This window comes from Salvelinus alpinus, chromosome 21 (genome assembly GCF_045679555.1).
Source record: "Salvelinus alpinus chromosome 21, SLU_Salpinus.1, whole genome shotgun sequence".
NCBI lineage: Eukaryota > Metazoa > Chordata > Actinopteri > Salmoniformes > Salmonidae > Salvelinus > Salvelinus alpinus.
This window is the reverse complement of record NC_092106.1, coordinates 14950562-14971350: the sequence shown is the minus strand read 5'-3', so window position 1 is coordinate 14971350 and position 20789 is coordinate 14950562. Positions and strand designations below refer to the sequence as shown.

At 41.6% G+C, this 20789-nt stretch overlaps 1 pseudogene; it reads right to left on the bottom strand.

Annotated features, from left to right (window-relative positions):
* Positions 1 to 16130, bottom strand: part of LOC139548572 (alpha-2-macroglobulin-like) — a 42105-nt pseudogene extending 25975 nt beyond the window's left edge.
* Positions 16131 to 20789: the final 4659 nt, after the last annotated feature.

Sequence of the window (20789 nt, the reverse complement as noted above, 5' to 3'; positions counted from 1 at the left end):
TGGTGGCGACTGCAGTAGTAATGGTGGCGACTGCAGTAGTAATGGTAGTGATTGCAGTAGTAATGGTAGTGACTGCAGTAGTAGTGGTAGTGACTGCAGTAGTAATGGTGGTGACTGCAGTAGTAATGGTAGTGATTGCAGTAGTAATGGTAGTGATTGCAGTAGTAATGGTAGTGACTGCAGTAGTAATGGTAGTGACTGCAGTAGTAATGGTAGTGATTGCAGTAGTAATGGTAGTGATTGCAGTAGTAATGGTAGTAATTGCAGTAGTAATAGTAGTAATAGTAGTAGTAGTATTATTATTAGTAGTAGTAGTGGTAGTAATAGTAATAGTAGTAGTGGTAGTAGTAGTAGTAGTAGTAGTGGTAGTAGTAGTAGTAGTAGTAGTGGTAGTAATAGTAGTAGTAGTAGTAGTAGTAATAGTAGTGGTAGTAATAGTAGTAGTAGTAGTAGTAGTAGTGGTAGTAGTAGTAGAAGTGACTGCAGTGTTAGTGGTATTAGTAGTGACTGGTAAATGGTAGCATTAAGCTGTATTGAAGAAATCTAAGTTGGGTCAGTCTGCACATCTGAAATCCAAAATGTACTATTCTAGTCTATGGCGCTCTGTGCAAACTTTGAGCTTTGAGTAAGCACACTAATTAGTCATTAGCTGTCATTACCTAGACCTGGGTTCAAATACTTATTTTCTATGCATCAGTATTTTCAAATAATGTGGCCAAATCAACTACTTCTATTTGAAGTACTTGAAAGTATTTTCATATAATTTCCTATAAATATCCTACTATTTGAAAATATTTTAAATTACTTGTTTCCAAATACATTCTTTTAAATACCCCTATGACTAAACAGACCTGGGTTTAAATGCATGGGGTATTTAAATATTTGTATTTGAAAATGCACTTAAATGCACTATGTTTTTGAGTAATTTGTAACTACAGTGCATTACAGAACAGAGATAGTGTTGACTCACGTTGCACACACTTCTACTTTATACTCCTCTTGAACAAAGCTGATCTCATCGGCGAGGTTCATTTTGATCTCAAACTTTGGCAAAACTAGAGATAAGAGAACAGCAGGCAACTCATGAATGTTCCAGAAATGTGATGCATTGATTCAACTTCCAGATCCATAATATTACCTAGCATGAAAGGTCAAATAAAGAAGCTCTATTTACCATACTTTTCTACCTTGAAGCGATGGTATATTTTGTTTTCACCAATCCACACTACAATAGCATAGGATCCTACGGGTGCTTCAGAGTTCAGGGGGTAAGAAAGCTGCAGAATGTTGCCACTGGATGTAGTATTGACCCACTGTCCAATCCTGTTCTGATGAACATCCTGTTGGTTCATAGAACAAGGGACACATGTAGCAGGGTGCAACATTGTGGAACTTTCACATACAAATTATGTTATGTAGGCCAAACATGCCTGTCTGACATGAAGAGTAAAGAGTCACATCAGCTCTATTCATGACATTTCTATCTGCAGCGTTCTGAAGTTTGCTTGCTGAAGGTGGCCCAGATGTGATCACATAAAGCTGATAGGGAGTCTTCTGGTAACTGCCATGTAGAAATGAATGATGACCTACAGTACCTAGCTGGTGGAGTCATTGTCTTATAATGTACTAGTATTTACAGTGAGTCATCATACATTGATAGACTAATAAGGGTCTTACCTGCAGTTCCACAATGTTGTACTGTGAAAGGAAAGACAAAAGACTGGTTAATGTTTTATGAACTCTCAAATTCCCCAAAAATCTACAGAGTCCCCAAAAATCTACAGAGGAGCATAGCAGATGTCTACAACCGTAGGAACTAGCCAGGCGATTGGCTTTGTCTCTTCAAGTAGACATCACACGTAGCATTTGCATCTGACTGGGACTCTAACATCAATTTAGTAGATCAACTCAATCTCATGAAAGAAAATCACATACTGTACATTCCAATCTAACCTTTTATGAAATTGAAAACCCCATGTCCTGTGGTGAATGTTTGAGGACCTTCAAATCAGCCCACGCAGGTTTACTTAGAGAACCTCTGTAGACATGTACTTTTGCCCTGAGTGCTAACTGTTTGTGTAGTCTGATTAAACAGACAACACAGGCTAAAAAGCATACCTTCAGATATTTGGATTTTACCCAATAGTTTCCCATTTCCAAAGTCTTATTGTTCATGGAGTACTGACGAGACATGTATGACATGGGGTGGCTAGTTGATTGCTGAATTTAAATAAGCATTTACAGTATACTGTACATAATAATCTTTGTCCAAACCAGTATGGCCAATAGGGCAGGAGCCTATCTCCTGTTTCTGTAGCGTGAGGTAGTCTGGACAGAACACTAGTCTGTCACCGGGGGCGATTGTCCACCAGGAAGGCCCGAAAATATTTTTGGTATCTCAGATTGTTCTGGCCATTTTCACATTGAAAATTAATTGGAATGAACGATGTTTCATACGCTTTTTACATTTGAATCACAAACCATTTAAAAAAAGGATGAAAGTGACCATTTTAGACCTGTTTTACACCCATGCCTCTTGTAAGACTCCATGATCCATGAACCGCACATGATAAAGACATCATCTTGGTGTCATTACACTCCTTATAGTGTGCTCTAAAATATGGAGCATGTGTAGATTCAGGAATAAAAATGTTCACGTTAATTTATACTAAGTTAAAATATTAATATGAATATCACAAAAGTGCCCTTTATGATTGAGCTTTTTTTAGACATACTGTTTGAAACAATAAATCCTTCAAACGGGTCATAATTACAGTGGTGCTCTGCTATTTTTGAAGATATGACCCATTTAATACATCAACATGTACATTATACTGTAGGTCAATAACCAATCATATACAGCAAATCACCAGCAAACAGAGTTCTCTTTGATTACATTTCCCATTCACAGTGGTACTGGTGCTCATAAAATGTATCATAACTTAAAAAATAGCAGAGCACCCATTCTGGAAATTTGATGTACAGGAGTATATTGTTTAAAACTATTGTGGAGATGGTGATTGAATTCAGGAAGCATCCCTCACTATCTCTCCCCCTTGAAATCATTGGATCAGCTGTAAGCATGGCTGAGACATTCAAATTCCTGGGGACCATCATCTCCCACAACCTCAAGTGGCAGGACAACCTCACAGCGATCACCAATAAACCACACCAGCGGATATACTTCTTACGTCAGCTGAAGAAATTTAAACTCTCACGCACAATTCTGATTCAGTTCTACGCAACCATTATCGAGCTCATACTCACCTCCTTGATCACTTTCTGGTTTGGGAATGCGTCTGCCTGGTCCAAAGGCGAACTGCAATGGATTGTCCGGTCTGCTGAGAGGGTCACCGGGTGCCACCTGCCCTCCATCGAGGTCCTGCACGATTTCAGAGCATGGAAGCATGCAGATAAGATCAACCCTGACCCCTTCCACTCCATCTTCCAAAGACTTCCCTCTGGCAAACGGTTCAGGTCAATCACAAACAAACATCCCACCACTTGAACAGCTTCTTCCCACGGGCCGTGGCCCAAATCACCTGGTCCACGATGATCTTCTCATTACTATGCACTCTGCACTATCATCCAAGAACTGCGCACTTCTCTTTCCACTATTTGCACATCCTAATATGCTTTTTTTTCAAATACAGTTGGGTCTGAAATTATAGACACTCTTGACGAGGATGTGCAAAAATTACTGTGTAAAATAAATAAAAATAATACTGGGAAGTTATATTATAATAATACAATTGCTCAGAGAAATATATTTTGTTTAACAAGGGGGGTGTAGAAGTCAAAATTATTGACAGCCCTGTTTTCAATAGGTTTCATTACCTCACTTTGTGAATATAATGGCACCGAGCCTTTTTCAAAAAAACATTTATGAGTTGGAGAACATATAGGGAGGAATCTTAGACCATACAGAATCCATACAGAATCCTTCCAGATTCTTGACATCCTTCGTCTGCGCTTATGGACTGTCATCTTCAATTCAAACCACAGGTTTTCAATGTGTTTTAAGTCCAGAGACTGAGATGGCGATTCCAAAATGTTGATTTTGTGACCACCATTTCTTTGTGGATTTCAATGTGTGCTCGGGGTTATTGTTTTGCTGGTAGATCCACTTGGAGCCAAGTTTCCGCCTCCTGGCAGAGGCCAAAATGTCCTGGTACTGAATAAAGTTAATGATGCCGTTGACCTTAACAAGGGCCCCAGGACCAGTGAAAGCAAAAAAGCCCAAATAACATCCAACACCATATTTTACAGTAGGTATGGGGTTCTTTTCGAAGCCTCACTGTACATATTTCCCCGACTGCACATCATCATGTGTAGGGTGCCGTCTTTCGGATGGGACGTTAAACGAGTGTCCTGACTCTCTGAGGTCATTAAAGATCCCATGGCACTTATCGTAAGAGTAGGGGTGTTAACCCCGGTGTCCTGGCTAAATTCCCAAGCTGTCCCTCATACCATCACGGTCACCTAATCATCTCCAGCTTACAATTGGCTCATTCATCCCCCTCCTCTCCCCTGTAACTATTCCCCAGGTCATTGCTGTAAATGAGAATGTGTTCTCAGTCAACTTACCTGGTAAAATAACGGTAAAATAACGGTAAATGCTTCATATATTTATACATCCCTACATATATAATTTATATTGTAGCTAGGTTTTTTTAGTGAACCTTGTAGTTCTTATACTACAGTGTACATAGCACAGGAGGTTGGTTGCACCTTAATTGGGGAGGACGGGCTCATGGTTATCCCTGGAGGGGATTAGTGGAATGGTTTTCAGGTGTTTGACGCCATCCCATTTGCTCCGTTCCAGTCATTATTATGAGCCGTTCTCCCCTCAGCAGCCTCCGCTAGTAAATAGTGTACATACCGCATGTGGATTTGGTTAAAACTCTGCTTCTACATAAGTTGTCTGTATATCCTGTTTATTGTCTGTCTGTATATTCTTATTGTGGCAGCACCATTTTAGTCAAATTCCAGGACATGTAAATGTATATATATATATATATATATAGACAGTTGAAGTCAGAAGTTTACATAAACCTTAGCCAAATACATTTAAACTCAGTTATTCACAATTCCTGACATTTAATCAGAGAAAAAAATCCCTGTCATAGGTCAGTTAGGATCACCACTTTATTTTAAGAATGTGAAATGTCAGAATAATAGTAGAGAGAATTATTAATTTCAGCTTTTATTTCTTTCATCACATTCCCAGTGGGTCAGAAGTTTACATACACTCAATTAGTATTTGGTAGCATTGCCTTTACATTGTTTAACTTGGGTCAAATGTTTCGGGTAGCCTTCCACAAGCTTCCCACAATAAGTTGGGAGAATTTTGGCCAATTCCTCCTGACAGAGCTGGTGTAACTGAGTCAGGTTTGTAGGCCTCCTTGCTCGCACACGCTTTTCCAGTTCTGCCAACACATTTTCTATATGCTTGAGGTCAGGGCTTTGTGATGGCCACTCCAATACCTTGACTTTGTTTCCTTAAGCCATTTTGCCACAACTTTGGAAGTATGCTTGGGGTCATTGTCCATTTGGAAGACCCATTTGCGACCAAGCTTTAACTTCCTGACTGATGGTCCCGTGTGGCTCAGTTGGTAGAGCATGGCGCTTGCAACGCCAGGGTTGTGGGTTCATTCCCCACGGGGGGACCAGGATGAATATGTATGAACTTTCCAATTTGTAAGTCGCTCTGGATAAGAGCGTCTGCTAAATGACTTAAATGTAAATGTAAATGATGTCTTGAGATGTTGCTTCAATAGATCCACATAATTTTCCTGCCTCATGATGCTATCTATTTTGTGAAATGCACCAGTCCCTCCTGCAGCAAAGCAGCCCCACAACATGATGCTGCCACCCCTGTGCTTCACGGTTGGGATGGTGTTCTTCGGCTTGCAAGCCTCCCCCTTTATCCTCCAAACATAATGATGGTCATTATGGCCAAACAGTTCTATTTTTGTTTCATCAGACCAGAAGACATTTCTCCAAAAAGTACGATCTTTGTCACCATGTGCAGTTGCAAACCATAGTCTGTCTTTTTTATTGCGGTTTTGGAGCAGTGGCTTTTTCCTTGCTGAGCTGCCTTTCAGGTTACATCGATACAGGACTCGTTTTACTGTGGATATAGATACTTTTGTACCTGTTTCCTCCAGCATCTCCACAAGGTCCTTTGCTGTTGTTCTGGGATTGATTTGCTCTTTTCGCACCAAAGTACATTAATGTCTATGAGACAGAACGCGTCTCCTTCCTGAGCGGTATGACGGCTGCGTGGTCCCTTGGTGTTTATACTTGCGTACTATTGTTTGTGCAGATGAACGTGGTACCTTCAGGCATTTAGAAATTGCTCCCAAGGATGAACCAGACTTGGCTGATTTCTTTTGATTTTCCCATGATGTCAAGCAAAGAGGCACTGAGTTTGAAGGTAGGCCTTGACATACATTCACAGGTACACCTCCAATTGACTCAAATGATTTCAATTAGCCTATCAGAAGCTTCTTAATTGAATTTTTCAATTAATGGCACAGTCAACTTAGTGTATGTACATTTCTGACCCACTGGAATTGTGATACAGTGAGTTATAAGTGAAATAATCTGTCTGTAAACAATTGTTTGAAGAATTACTTGTGTCATGCACAAAGTAGATGTCCTAACCGACTTGTCAAAACTATAGTTTGTTAACAAGAAATTTGTGGAGTGGTTGAAAAATGAGGTTTAATGACTCCAACCTAAGTGTATGTAAACTTCCGACTTCAACTGTGTATATACTGTATATATATATGTACATACATATCTTTAAAAAATATATTTTCCTTTATTATTTCCTGCAAACCCTACCACCCCTCCCCTATTTGGAGTAAACTAATTAACAACAACACTTACGCTTCTTCTTAACAGTTAAGCTTCTACTTGTCTCGGCTAGTCCTTACTGTTTTATTTCACTGTAGAGCCCTCAGTCCCGCTCACCTTGCCTTAGATAGCTCTTTTGTCCCACCCCCCACACATGCGGTGACCTCACCTCGCTTAACTGGTCCCACCAGAGATGAAACCTCTCTCATCGTCACTCAACGCCTAGGTTTACCTCCACTGTACTCACATCCTACCTACCATACCCATGTCTGTATATTTTGCCCTGAATCTATTCTACCATGCCCAGAAATCTGCTCCTTTTATTCTCTGTTCCCAACGCATTAGACAACCATTTCTAATAGCCTTTAGCCATACCCTTATCCTACTCCTCCTCTGTTCCTCTAGTGATGTAGAGGTTAACCCAGGCCCTGTAGTCCCCAGTACTACATCTATTCCCCAGATGCTATCATTTGTTGACTTCTGTAACCGTTAAAGCCTTGCATGTTAACATCAGAAGCCTCCTCCCTAAGTTTGTTTTATTTACTGCTTTAGCACACTCCGCCAACCCTGATGTCCTAGCCGTGTCTGAATCCTGGCTTAGGAAGGCCACCAAAAATTCTGACATTTTCATCTCCAACTACAACATTTTCCGCCAAGATAGAACTGCCAAAGGGGGCGGGGTCACAATCTACTGCAGAGATAGTCTGCAGAGTTCTGTCATGCTATCCAGGTCTGTGCCCAAATAGTTCGAGCTTCTACCTCGAAAAATCCACCTTTCCAGAAATAAGTCTCTCACTGTTGCCGCTTGCTATAGACCCCCCTCAGCCCCCAGTTGTGCACTGGACTCCATATGCAAATTGATTGCCCCCCATTTATCTTCAGAGTTCGTACTGTTAGGTGACCTAAACTGGGATATGCTTAACACCCCGGCCGTCCTACAATCTAAGCTAGATGCCCTCAATCTCACACAAATTATCAAGGAACCTACCAGGTATAACCCCAAATCCATAAACACGGGGACCATCATAGATATCATCCTGACCAACCTGAGCTCTAAATACACCTCTGCTGTCTTCAACAAGGATCTCAGCGATCACTGCCTCATTGCCTGCGTCCGTAATGGGTCCGCGGTCAATCGATCACCCCTCATCACTGTCAAACGCTCCCTAAAACACTTCAGCAAACAGGCCTTTCTAATCGACCTGGCCCAGGTATCCTGGAAGGATATTGACCTCATCCCGTCAGTAGAGGATGCCTGGTTATTCTTTAAATGTGCTTTCCTCACCATCTTAAATAAGCGTGTCCCATTCAAAAAAATGTAGAACTAAGACAGATATAGCCCTTGGTTCACTCCAGACTTGATTGCCCTTGACCAGCACAAAAACATCCTGTGGCGTACTGCATTAGCATTGAATAGCCCGCGACATGCAACTTTTCAGGGAAGTCAGGAACCAATATACACAGTTAGGATATGCTAGCTTTTTCAAACAGAAATTTGCATCCTGTAGCACAAACTCCAAAAAGTTCTGGGACACTGTAAAGTCCATGGAGAATAAGAGCACCTCCTTCCAGCTGCCCACTGCACTGAGGCTAGGAAGCACTGTCACCACCGATAAATCCACGATAATCGAGAATTTCAAAAAGCATTTTTCTACGGCTCGCCATGCTTTCCACCTGGCTACCCCTACCCCAGCCAACAGCTCTGCACCCCCTGCAGCAACTTGCCCAAGCCCCCACCGCTTCTCCTTCACCCAAATCCAGATAGCTGATGTTCTGAAAGAGCTGCAAAATCTGGACCCCTACAAATCAGCTGGGCTAGACAATCTGAACCCTTTTTTTCTAATATTATCCACCGCAATTGTTGCAACCCCTATTACTAGTCTGTTCAACCTCTCTTTCGTATCGTCTGAGATCCCTAAAGATTGGAACGCTGCCGCTGTCATCCCCCTCTTCAAAGGGGGAGACACTCTAGACCCAAACTGTTAAAGACCTATACCCATCCTGCCCTGCCTTTCTAAAGTCTTCGAAAGCCAAGTTAACAAACAGAATCCCACCGTACCTTCTCCGGTATGCAATCTGGTTTCCGAGCTGGTCATGGGTGCACCTCACCCACGCTCAAGGTCCTAAACGATATCATAACCGCGATAGCTAAAAGACAGTACTGTGCAGCCATCTTCATCGACCTGGCCAAGGCCTTCGACTCTGCCAATCAGCGCATTCTTATCGGCAGACTCAACAGCCTTGGTTTCTCAAATGACTGCCTCACCTGGTTCACCAACTATTTCTCAGATAGAGTTCAGTGTGTCAAATCCGGACCTCTGGCAGTCTCTATGGGGGTGCCGCAGTGTTCAATTCTCGGGCCGACTCTTTTCTCTGTATATATCAATGATGTCGCTCTTGCTGCTGGTGATTATCTGACCCACCTCTACGCAGACGACACCATTCTGTATACTCTGGCACATCTTTGGACACTGTGTTAACAAACCTCCAGACGAGCTTCAATGCCATACAACACTCCTTCCGTGGCCTCCAACTGCTCTTAAATGCTAGTAAAACTAAATGCATGCTCTTCAATCGAGCGCTGCCCGCACCTGCCCACCTGACTACCATCACCACACTGGACGGTTCGGACTTAGAATATGTGGACAACTACAAATACCTAGCTGTCTGGTTAGACTGTAAACTCTCCTTCCAGACTCACATTAAGCATCTCCATTCCAAAATTAAATCTAGAATCAGCTTCCTATTTCGCAACAAAGCATCTTTCACTCATGCTGCCAAACATACCCTCGTAAAACTGACTATCCTACCGATCCTCGACTTTGGCGAGGTCATTTACAAAATAGCCTCCAACAATCTACTCAGCAAATTGGATGTAATCTATCACAGTGCCATCCGTTTTGTCACCAAAGACCCATATACTACCCACCACTGCGACCTGTATGCTCTCGTTTGCTGGCCCTCGCTTCATATTTGTCGCCAAACCACTGGCTCCAGGTCATCTAAGTCTTTGCTAGGTAAAGCCCTGCCTTATCTCAGCTCATTGGTCAACATAGCAACACCCACCTGTACCACGCACTCCAGCAGGTTTATTTCACTGGTCATTTCCAAAGCAAACTCCTCTTTGGTCGCCTTTCCTTCCAGTTCTCTGCAGCCAATGACTGGAAGGAATTGCAAAAATCACTGAAGCTGGAGACTCATATCTCCCTCACTAACTTTAACATCAGCTGCCAGAGCAGCTTACCGATCACTGCATCTGTACACAGCCCATCTGTAAATAGCCAACCCAACGACAACATCCCCACATTGTTATTTATTTTTGCTCTTTTGCACCCTAGTATCTCTGCTTGCACATTATCATCTGCACGTCTATCACTCCAGTGTTAGTGCTAAATTGTAATTATTTTGCCACTATGGCCTATTTATTGCCTTACCTCCCTAATCTTACTACATTTGCACACACTGTACAATATATAGATTTTTCTATTGTTTTATTGACTGTACGTTTGTTTCACCCATGTTTAACTCTGTGTTGTTGTTTTTGTCGCACTGCTTTGCTTTATCTTGGCCAGGTCGCAGTTGTAAATGAGAACTTGTTCTCAACTGGCCTACCTGGTTAAATAAAGGTGAAATAATGAATGAAATAAAAATACTTCCAGCTTATACATACTATATACATTTTACAGACACAATCTATTTGACAATAGTTTTATTTTGTTTGTTTTAAGTCCTGGCCTTCCTCTAACTTCCACCTCTCCCATATATTTCTGATGTCCATCCAGTTTGATATCTATTTGTCATATATTTTTAACTGTGCTATTTCACAAAAGTTCTGAGCCTATGTACATTTTGCAGACACAGTATATTTTACATTTGTTATCTTGTTATCTTGTCATCATCATCTATCTATTAACACCATCCATATTGGATTTATGTTAGCCATATATTTTTCAACTGTGCTGTGATGCTTCAGAAAAGTTCCGAACCTTTCTATTCTCATAGTTTCTACAGATTGTAAATAAAGATAAACATGTAAATGTATTTGGCAGTAAAAATTATTCAGATTTTTAAAAACGAATAACATCAATAAGGGTACTTTGAAATATTCATATTAATATTTTTATTGTTGAATTAAATAATGTGAAGTATTTTCGTTCAGAATCTAGACATACTCCTTTTAAATCACACTATACGGAGTATAACGATACCAATATGTTGTCTGTGTCACATACGGTTCATGGATCATAGGGTCTTCCAAGGTCTAAAAGGGGCACTTTCATCATGATTTTCAAAAAAATGGTTTGTGATACAATTGTAAAAAGCATATCAAACATACTTTCTCCCAATGAAGTTTCTATGTGAGAAGGGTTAGGGTTAGAATAGCCAAAATGTTTTCTGGCTGGTTGGACAACACTGATCAGTACATAGTGTTACATAATACATGTGTACATATTGTTACATAATACATGATTGCTATGTCTGTAACACATTATTATGATGTTGTGATACTTCTGTATCTGTCTTTTTGTTTGAAATCGTGGAGATACTGATCTAAATGAAGACCAAATAGGTCATTGTTTTCAATATTTAATGTTTCACATTTTCAACACTCACCAGCTGATTGACAGGGCTAAAATTGGTATCCAAGGTGATGACTCTAAAATGCACTGTAAGAAAACAAAGACAAGACTAAGACAAGCACTCAATGAGAATTTATATTTACTCTGGATAAAATGTACAACCGTTGGTAATATGGCCCCATTTAAATCAATTGCAGATAAAGGAGAACTGCACCGCGAGTTCGCTGAAAATATTTAAATTTTCGATATCCAATGATAATGTCCAGGAGAGGAACACCTTATAACATGTGGCATGTTGGTTCAAACTCCATTCCAGTGTAAATATGCTGAGTCAACACACAACAGATGTTTTCTTTATCTGCACCTGATGGTCCTGTTTGTGATGACAGAGCAAACCATCATAGAAACATGATACCACCTAATTGTCCTGTTTCTTAGCAAGCAGACTAATTGAGTACTGGCTCTGTGTAAAATTACCTGTGTGTCCCGGGTTGTAGATTGGTTTATCTGTTTGGACAAATGTCATCGGTTTGTAGGGTTTAATCATGACCTTTCTCTCCTCCGTGGATAGAAACGTTTCACCTTGAACCGTCACCTTAAAATGTTGCACTTTGTCACTCTCCACATGAGGGGCCTGTCAAGGAGACAGAGAGCAACACACTGATAAACTAATGTACCAATAACATATGATACCATACTGTGGTCCTGTGTGGCTCAGTTGGTAAGCCCATGCTGCTTGCAATGGCAAGGTTGGGGGTTCAATTTCTGCAGGGATCACATAGGCTATTGTGAGTTGCTTTGGAAAAAGTTTCTGCTAAGTGACATATACAGTTGAAGTCAGAAGTTTACATACACCTTAGCCAAATACATTTAAAATCAGTTTTTCACAATTCCTGACATTTAATCAGAGAAAAAAATCCCTGTCTTAGGTCAGTTAGGATCACTTTATTTTAAGAATGTGAAATGTCAGAATAATAGTAGAGAGAATGATTTATTTCAGCTTTTATTTCTTTCATCACATTCCCAGTGGGTCAGAAGTTTACATACACTCAATTAGTATTTGGTAGCATTGCCTTTAAATTGTTTAACTTGGGTCAAACGTTTCAGGTAGCCTTCCACAAGCTTCCCACAATAAGTTGGGTGAATTTTGGCCCATTCCTCCTGACAGAGCTGGTGTAACTGAATCAGGTTTGTAGTCCTCCTTGCTCGCACACGCATTTTCAGTTCTGCCAACAAATTTTCTGTAGGTTTGAAGTCAGGGCTTTGTGATGGCCACTCCAATACATTGACTTTGTTGTCCTTAAGCCATTTTGCCACAACTTTGGAAGTATGCTTGGGGTCATTGTCCATTTGGAAGACCCATTTGCGACCAAGCTTTAACTTCCTGACTGATGTCTTGAGATGTTGCTTCAATATATCCACATAATTTTCCTACCTCATGATGCCATCTATTTTGTGAAGTGCACCAGTCCCTCCTGTAGCAAAGCAGCTCCACAACATGATGCTGCCGCCCCCGTGCTTCACGGTTGGATGGTGTTCTTCGGCTTGCAAGCCTCCCCCTTTTTCCTCCAAACATAACGATGGTCATTATGGCCAAACAGTTCTATTTTTGTTTCACCAGACCAGAGGACATTTCTCCAAAAAGTACGATCTTTGTCCCCATGTGCAGTTGCAAACCATAGTCTGGATTTTTTTATTGCGGTTTTGGAGCAGTGGCTTCTTCCTTGCTGAGCGGGCTTTCAGGTTATGTTGATATAGGACTCGTTTTACTGTGGATATAGATACTTTTGTACCTGTTTCCTCCAGCATCTCCACAAGGTCCTTTGCTGTTGTTCTGGGACTGATTTGCACTTTTCGCACCTAAGTACGCTCATCTCTAGGAGACAGAACGCGTCTCCTTCCTGAGCGGTGTGACAGCTGTGTGGTCCCATGGTGTTTATACTTGCGTACTATTGTTTGTACAGATGAATGTGGTACCTTCAGGCGTTTAGAAATTGCTCCCAAGGATGAACCAGACTTGTGGAGGTCTACAATTTTTTTCCTGAGGTCTTGGCTGATTTCTTTTGATTTTCCCATGATGTCAAGCAAAGAGGCACTGAGTTTGAAGGTAGGCCTTGAAAATGCATCCACAGGTACACCTCCAATTGACTCAAATTATATCAATTAGCCTATCGGAAACTTCTAAAGCCATGATATAATTTTCTGGAATTTTCCAAGCTGTTTAATGGCACAGTCAACTTAGTGTATGTAAACTTCTGACCTACTGGAATTGTGATACAGTGAAATATAAGTGAAACAATCTGTCTGTAAACAATTGTTGGAAAAATTACTTGTGTCATGCACAAAGTAGATGTCCTAACCGACTTTCCAAAACTATAGTTTGTTCACAATAAATTTGTGGAGTGGTTTGAAAAATGAGTTTTAACTTCTTATGGCTGGGGGGCAGTATTGAGTAGCATGGATGAATAAGGTGCCCAGAGTAGACTGCCTGCTACTCAGGCCCAGAAGCTAATATATGCATATCATTAGTAGATTAGTAGATTAGTAGATAGATAACACTCTGGAGTTTCTAAAATTGTTTGAATGATGTCTATGAGTATAACAGAACTCATATGGCAGGCAAAAACCTGAGAAAAAATCCAACTAGGAAGTGGGAAATCTGAGGTTTGTAGTTTTTCAACTCTTTGCCTATCCAAGATACAGTGTAAATTTAGTCCGATTGCACTTCCCAAGGCTTCCACTGGATGTCAACTGTCTTTAGAACCTTGTTTGATGCTTCTACTGTGAAGAGGGAGAGAATGAGAGCTGTTTCAACCAGAGGTCTGGCAGAGTGCCATGAGCTCAGTGAGAGTGCCCGTGAGAGTTAGCTGCGTTCCATTGCATTTCTAAAGACAAAGGAATTCTCCGGTTGAAACATTATTGAAGATTTTTGTTAAAAACATCCTAAAGATTGATTCTATACATCGTTTAACATGTTTCTACGAACTGTAACGGAACTTTTTGACTTTGTCTGGACCTAGTGCTCACGCCTCATGAATTTGACTTTGTGAACTAAACGCGCGAACAAAAAGGAGGTATTTGGACATAAATTATGGACTTTATCGAACAAAACAAATATTTATTGTCGAACTGGGATTCCTGGGAGTGCATTCTGATGAAGATCATCAAAGGTAAGTGAATATTTATAATGCTATTTCTGACTTCTGTTGACTCCACAACATGGCGGGTACCTGTATGGCTTGTTTTTGTGTCTGAGCGCCGTACTCAGATTATTGCATGGTGTGCTTTTTCTGAAAAGTAAAACAAAATCTGACACAGCGGTTGCATTAAGAGAAGTGGATCTATAATTCCATGTATAACACTTGTATTTTCATCAACATTTATGATGAGTATTTCTGTAAATTGATGTGGCTCTCTGCAAAATCACCGGATGTTTTGGAAGCAAAACATTACTGAACATAACGCGCCAATGTAAACTGAGATTTTTGGATATAAATATGAACTTTATCGAACAACAGACATGTATCGAACAACATACATGTATTGTGTAACATGCAGTCCTATGAGTGTCATCTGATGAAGATCATCAAAGGTTAGTGATTAATTTTATCTCTATTTCTGCTTTTTGTGACTCCTCTCTTTGGCTGGAAAAAGAGCTGTGTTTTTCTGTGACTAGTTGCTGACCTAACATAATCATTTGGTGTGCTTTCGTCATAAAGCCTTTTTGAAATCGGACATGGTGGTGGGATTAACAACAAGTTTATCTTTAAAATGGTGTCAAATACTTGTATGTTTGAGGAATTTTTATTATGAGATTTCTGTTTGAATTTGCGCCCTGCACTTTCACTGGCTGTTGTCATATCAATCCCGTTAGCGGGGTTTCAGCCGTAAGAAGTTTTAATGATTCCAACCTAAGTGTATGTAAACTTCTGACTTCGACTGTATATTGTACATTGCATACTAGTATCTGACCAAAACCAGGTAAGAATTTCAGCCTGAATGCCAGAAAGGTTATAGTAAGCCACCACATTGATATTTCCCATGAAATAACCTGGTATTACATAGAAAATTAAGACATGCGTCACAAATCTGAGAACTACAGTACACTCTTATTGAATGGTTCTGGATGTCGACCAGTGCTGGGCTGACCTGAAACTGGAAGCAGCGGTGAAACTCTTGATCAGAACTCTCCTGGAGAAGTATTTTGTTCTGTCCATTGGCGATCAGAGATATGGTCATTACCAAGGTCTCATGGGGCTGCAGAAGCCTGCCTGGATTACTGCAGGAATGGCTACCATGTAAACTCTACAGAGAACATACACATTCACTTACACACCAACAAACACAAAGGACAATCAGTACAAAATGAGGGTACATAGGTGAAATCGACAGAAGAAATATCTGCAGAAAGGGTCGATGAAAAACAGCTCTTAATCTGCTCTCTGACTGAGAGAATGTTACACCAAGATGAGACGCCATAAATCTGATTACTTAATTCTAACTTTATGACTGTGCAGATTTACTTACGTCCTTGGAGTTTCTAGACAGACACAAAGCCAGTGAAAGCAAGCAAATAGTATCCATCTCCAAACCTGAAGCCCAGGAGGAACCATGACAAAAAGAAAAAAAAACAAGTCAGACTATATCCCAGTATTCCTACCTGCAATACTTCCTTACTGTATTGTGCAGAGGAACTGGTATCCAGGTTTATATTATTTAAGTAAAAGCCCTGTGAATGATTGACCCATTTTTGTCAATAATTGTGCTTTGCAGTATTGTGATTGGCAGATTTCCTGGCTTTGGGACTACACGTGCACCGTCAATATAAAGGTAACTCCCAAAACAAAGGAAATACCAACATAAAGTGTTCTAAATAACCATTGCAGTCAAAAACGTAATTTTCCTGTGTTTTATATACACTGTCTGTACAAAACACCTATGCTCTTTCCATGACATAAACTGACCAGGTAAATCCAGGTGAAAGCTACAGGTGAAAGCTACAGAATGATCCTTTATTGATGTCACTTGTTAAATCCATTTCAGTCAGTGTAGATGAAGGCGAGGAGAAGTATTTTTAAGTCTTGAGACAATTGAGACATGGATTGTGTACTGTATGGTAGTAGGTGCCAGGTGCACCGGTTTGAGTGAACAGCAAGAACTGCAACGCTGCTGAGTTTTTCCACACTCAACAGTTTCCCGTGTGTATCAAGAATGGTCAAATCGAATCAAATTGTATTTGTCACATGCACCGAATAAAACAGGTGTAGGCCTTACCATGAAATGCTTACTTACAAGCCCTTAACCAACAATGCAGTTTTAAGAAAATGGGAGTTAAGAAAATATTTACTAAATAAACTACAGTAAAAAAAGAAACACAATAAAAGAACAATAACGAGGCTATATACAGGTGGTACCGGTACAGAGTCAATGTGTGGGGGTACAGGTTAGTCAAATCAATTTAGATAATATGTACATTTAGGCAGGGCTAAAGTGACTATGCATAAATAATAATCAAAAGAAAGAGGGTGGGAGGGGATCGATGCAAATAGTCCAGGTAGCCATTTGATTAATTGTTCAGCAGTCTTATGGCTTGGGGTAGAAGCTGTTAAAGAGCATTTTGGACCTAGACCCGGTGCTCCTGTACCGCTTGCTATGCGGTAGCAGAGAGAACAGTCTATGACTTGGGTTGCTGGAGTCTTTGACAATATTTTGTGCCTTCCTCTGACACCTATTAAAGAGGTCCTGGATGGCAGGAAGTTTGGCCGCGGTGATGTACTGGGCCGTACGCACTACCCTCTGTAGTGCCTTACGGTCGGATGCCGAGCAGTTGCCATACCAGGTGGTAATGGAACCGATCAGAATGCTCTCGATGGTGTAGCTGTAGAACTTTTTGAGGATCTGTGGACCCATGCCAAATCCTTTCCTGAGGAGGAATAGGTGTCTTTGTGTATTTGGACCATGATAGTTTGGACAGCAAATAATTTGAAGTTCTCGACCCACTCCACTACAACCCGTCGATGTGAATGGGGGTGTGTTCGGCCCTCCTTCTCCTGTAGTCCACAATCAGCTCCTTTGTCTTGCTGGCGTTGAGGGAGAGGTTGTTGTCCTGGCACCACACTGCCAGGTCTCTGACCTCCTCCCTATAGACTGTTTTATCATTGTCGGTGATCAGGCCTTGCACCGTTGTGGTGTCAGCAAACTTAATGATGGTGTTGGAGTCGTGCTTGGCCACGCAGTCGTGGGTGAACAGGGAGTACAGGAGGGGACTAAGTCAGCGTGGCAGATGTGTTGTTGCCTAACCTTACCACCTGGGGGGCGGCCCGTCAGGAAGTCCGTGATCCAGTTGCAGAGGGAGGTGTTTAGTCACAGGGTCCTTAGCTTAGTGATGAGCTTTGTGGGCACTATGGTGTTGAATGTTGAGCTTTAGTCAATGAACAGCATAGTCACGTAAGTGTTCCTTTTGTCCAGGTGGGAAAGGGCAGTGTGGAGTGCAATTAAGATTGCATCATCTGTGGATCTGATGGGAATGTGTGCAAATTGGAGTGGGTCTAGGGTTTCAGGGATGATGGTGTTGATGTGAGCCATGACCAGCCTGTCAAAGCACTTCGTGGTTACACACGTGAGTGCTACGGGGGTAGTCATTTAGGCAGGTTACCTTGGCGTTCTTGGGCACAGGGACTATGGTGGTCTGCTTGAAACATGTAGGTATTACAGAGTCGGTCAGAGAGAGTTTGAAAATGGCATTGAAAATACTTGACAGTTGGTCCTTGCATGCAGTACACATCCTGGTAATTTGTCTGACCCTGCAGCCTTGTGAATGTTGACATGTTTAAAGGTCTTACTCACATCGGTTACAGAGCGCGTGATCACACAGTCGTCCGGAACAGCTGGTGCTTTCATGCATGCTTCAGTGTTGCTTGACACGAAGCCAGCATAAAAGGCATTTAGCTCGTCTGGTAGGCTCCCATCACTGGGCAGCTCGTGGCTGGGTTTCCCTTTATAGTCCATAATAGTTTGTAAGCCCTTTTACATCCGCCGAGCGTCAAAGCCGGTGTAGTAGGATTCAATCTTAGTCCTGTATTGACACTTTGCCTGTTTGATAGTTTGTCTGAGGGCATAGCGGGATTTCTTATAAGCATCCAGATTAGTGTCAAGCTCCTTGAAAGCGGCAGCTCTAGCCTTTAGCTCGGTGCGGATGTTGCCTGTAATCCATGGCTTCTGGTTGGGATACGTACGTACAGTCACTATGGGGACAACGTCCATCGATGCACTTATTGATGAAGCCGATGGTATACTCCTCAATGTCTCTCCTTCCAGTTCTCTGCTGCCAATGACTGGAACAAACTACAAAAGTCTCTGAAACTGGAAACACTTATCTCCCTCACTATTTATAGATGGGCTATGTACAGGTGCAGTGATCTGTGAGCTGCTCTGACAGCTGGTGCTTAAAGCTAGTGAGGGAGATAAGTGTTTCCAGTTTCAGAGACTTTTGTAGTTCGTTCCAGTCATTGGCAGCAGAGAACTGGAAGGAGAGGCGGCCAAATGAGAAATTGCCTTTGGGGGTGACAAGTGAGATATACCTGCTGGAACGCGTGCTACAGGTGGGTGCAGCTATGGTGACCAGCGAGCAGAGATAAGGCGGGACTTTACCTAGCAGGGTCTTGTAGATGACCTGGAGCCAGTGGGTTTGGCGATGAGTATGAAGCGAGGGCCAGCCAACGAGAGCGTACAGGTCGCAGTGGTGGGTAGTATATGGGGCTTTGGTGACAAAACGGATGGCACTGTGATAGACTGCATCCAATTTGTTGAGTAGGGTGTTGGAGGCTATTTTGTAAATGACATCGCCAAAGTCGAGGATCGGTAAGATGGTCAGTTTTACGAGGGTATGTTTGGCAGCATGAGTGAAGGATGCTTTGTTGCGAAATAGGAAGCCAATTCTAGATTTAACTTTGGATTGGAGATGTTTTATGTGAGTCTGGAAGGAGAGTTTACAGTCTAACCAGACACCTAGGTATTTGTAGTAGTCCACATATTCGAAGTCAGAACCGTCCAGAGTAGTGATGCTGGACGGGCGGGCAGGTGCAGGCAGCACTCGGTTGAAGAGCATGCATTTAGTTTTACTTGTATTTAAGAGCAGTTGGAGGCCACGGAAGGAGAGTTGTAGAGGTGCAACTCAATATTAGGAAGGTGTTCCTAATGTTTTGTACACTCATTGTATATCGTATATCTTATCCGGGGGCCTGTCATGCCAAATAGTGTCCCCACGGCCAAATAGTGCCCCTCTCTGCGTCACAACGGGATTCAATAAGTTCTAGCTTCTGTTGCTAGGGCTGTTGCTAGAACATGCAAAATTCTGACTGGATTATGTAATGAACCAAAGAGTCCGTTCTTATGCTGGTTGCTTGGCTCTATTTTAACTCGTAGCGGTCGCGAAGGAAGGAGGATGCTGGCAGCTCTAGTTCTATTTCACCGCATAAAAGCTCGCTCAGTCTGAGCAAAATTATTACCTCAGAATTTCTCTCCAAAGAGGGTGTTTTTGATGGTCCCAACCTGCTGACTACCTGCTGCTTCAGACTGGAAAGAGAACACTCTTTACCATATATTTGTCTTCATATAAGTAAATATTGTTTAATCGGAATAAATTATTTAAGCTGTTTTTAGATTGACGTTGCTAGCTACTGTAATTACTTACATCAGCCTAGTCAGCCAGCCAGCTAGCTAGCCAGACAATTTTATTTAGCTAACGTTAGCTGTAACTGTTATCGTAGCTTTCTGTTTGTATGTAGCTTGCACTTTAATGGCATCCCTCGGGGAGATTTTATTTTATCTTTCCAACCAGGCAAAGTATTATGAAGACACCACTGATCTCGACAAGAGGTGCAACATTCAGAGAGATTCACAATTCAGGGGGGAAAGGGGTGCAGGTTGGAAAATAGTGGAAGACAGACAGAGAGAGCAATGGAGAGAGAGAAACAGAGAGAAAGACATCAGTGCAATTGCACTTAAACTTTTGTATTTCAACAACTCTTCTCTTCAAACTTGTTAGGGAATCATATCTATCTACGGGGGAAGGATGGCCAGCCACACAGGAGGGTGATTTTTACTAAGGAGGAGAAAGAGGCCGTGTTGACCAAGATGCATGCTGGCCATTTCGGAGTGAAGCGCATGATTGCCAAAATCAATCGCCGCTTCTTCTGACAGTGAATTGTCAAGGAAGTGGACAGCTGGACAAGTGAAATAAACTTTTGTTTATCAATCACATTCTATATTATCTGAAATTATTATGATTTCAATGAATGTCATATCAGAGAGCACACAATGTTTCAATTTGTCACTTTTTTCTTA